Here is a 2064-nt window from a genome sequence, read left to right as displayed (position 1 = left end):
ATATTAATTGTAAGCTATTAGTATATTCAGTTGTGAAAAGTAGAGTAGATCCAATTTCCAAAGTCAAGTTGGCAAGAACAAGATGTCCTTGTAAGCATGTTGTAAGGGTCCCTGAGGTTAAGGTATGATTGGTCTGGCTATAATGGACAGTTAATTTGTAAGTAATACTGACAGGACAGATAATATTTTGAAAAGTAGAAAACACTGCTAATGTTTCTAATTTTTGGCAAATAGGAAACAGAGATGGTGCTTCTAAAATCTCAGAATTCAAATACAAAATACTAGCAAACACAAGAAAAACTATATTCATTTATCCCTTTGACATGTTTAAGAATTCATTAACCTTGACTACTCAGTAGATGCTGGGAAGGAATAAGAGCCCAGGTGTACACAAAGCTGACGTGCAAAAACTACACTAATAAGGATAGTCTATCAGGCCCTCAGGTATACATTAGTTACTTTTAATTTTTAAGTACAAAACTCAAAGTATTACTGGTTTTACCTAGATACACAGCAAATTAGAGGGGGATGCAAAATATAACAGCAATAGGGCAAGAGGCAGCAGAAAATAACAATGAAAATGATAAAAGGAATTTAAAAATAATAGCATAAAGCCATTTTGCATAAAGTAAACAGCCTCACAAATCTCAGTGAGCTGACAGCAGCTACTGTTGTGTGGTGCAATACTGACACCTATGACCTTGAATCTGGTAGCTATATCTTATTTGTATGCTCTGTTTAACAAGGTATGAGGTGGTATATTTGTGCAATGATATGGCTTTGTATCATACAAATAAAATTTAAAGATTATAGAAAACATCACCCAAAAACTATAGGATATAAAACTTTAGACTATTAATAGAAGGAAATACCTGCATTTGATTTCCAGCTCTATCCCTATGAGCAGTCTAACCTTGGGCTAAGTTCCTTCATCTCTCAAAAATTAAATGCTGTTGGTAGTACCTACTGCATAGGGTTGGAAGAATAACTGAGATGATTAATGTCTAGTGTTCTGCAGCATGTTGGAGTGAAGCAAGTGTAAGCTATCATCATTAAAGACATTCATGTCAGAATAAAGCAGACATTTTAAAACATGTTAAGCTTATCAGACATATCGGAAAAGAGACTTGCAGTATATTAAAGCTATTTATATAATAAGATTTCTTTCAACTTTTTGCATGTGTGTGTTTTTCTCCCACTGTCCCTGTTCTGGCAAAACTCTTGCAATAACCTGTGAGCTAGATTAGGTAGGCCTTATTTCCATTTCATAGAGACAGTGTCAGAATTATGATTTGTCAGTTTCATGGGAAATTAATGAAAGTAGAACTAGACAGGCCAGTGTCTTGACCATTGTTGTAGCCCCATGACTGCTCTACATGCTCTTAATTAATACAGCAAAAGCTGGTCACTGCCTCAACTTTGGAATAGGCAGAACATAAATGGTAGTAGCTTTATAAAACATGTTACCCTCTTTTTCTCTGAGGCATGTTGATTTTTTCAACTCCATCATAATCATTAAATTAAATGATAGTTTAAGTGAACTCAGAAAAGACGGGCCAGTCATAGCTTTACCGCTCAGACCTTGACTTAATTAAGCTTACAACTTTGTTATACTCCAAGGAAAAAAAACACCATTAAGACTACTCTACATTTTCTGGATACATGCGACTAAATAAATACCTCTCATAATTGTTAACACCTTGGCACAATTAAAATGTAGCCAAATAACTAAGTAATAAATATTAAGCAAAGAATTTCTATTAAAGCAATTAAATTAGGTAATACGAACTGATAAAAATAGCTGTCCCTTTATTCCCATGCCTAAAATTCGATTCAAGGGAACGAACAAAGAAAATATACAAAGAAAAGAAACTATTAAATAATATTTATTGAAGACTTGATACACATGGTAATGTACATACCTTAGCTTTGAGAAGTTAACAAGACAGCCTTAAGTTATTATTATTTTTTTTTTTTTTGAGACAGAGTCTCACTGTGTTGCCTGGGCTAGAGTGCCGTGGCGTCATCCTAGCTCACAGCAACCTCAAACTCCTGGGCTTAAGC

At 34.4% G+C, this 2064-nt stretch overlaps 1 protein-coding gene across 1 annotated transcript in view; it reads right to left on the bottom strand.

Annotated features, from left to right (window-relative positions):
* Positions 1 to 2064, bottom strand: part of TTK (TTK protein kinase) — a 66461-nt gene that overhangs the window by 11683 nt on the left and 52714 nt on the right. The gene's annotated exons all lie outside the window — the stretch shown is intronic.

The sequence above is a fragment of the Propithecus coquereli genome, unplaced genomic scaffold (genome assembly GCF_000956105.1).
Source record: "Propithecus coquereli isolate 6110/MARCELLA unplaced genomic scaffold, Pcoq_1.0 Scaffold24, whole genome shotgun sequence".
In the NCBI taxonomy this organism is placed as follows: Eukaryota; Metazoa; Chordata; class Mammalia; order Primates; family Indriidae; genus Propithecus; species Propithecus coquereli.
Note: the sequence above shows the minus strand (reverse complement) of the source record. Positions and strands in the feature narration are given on the sequence as shown.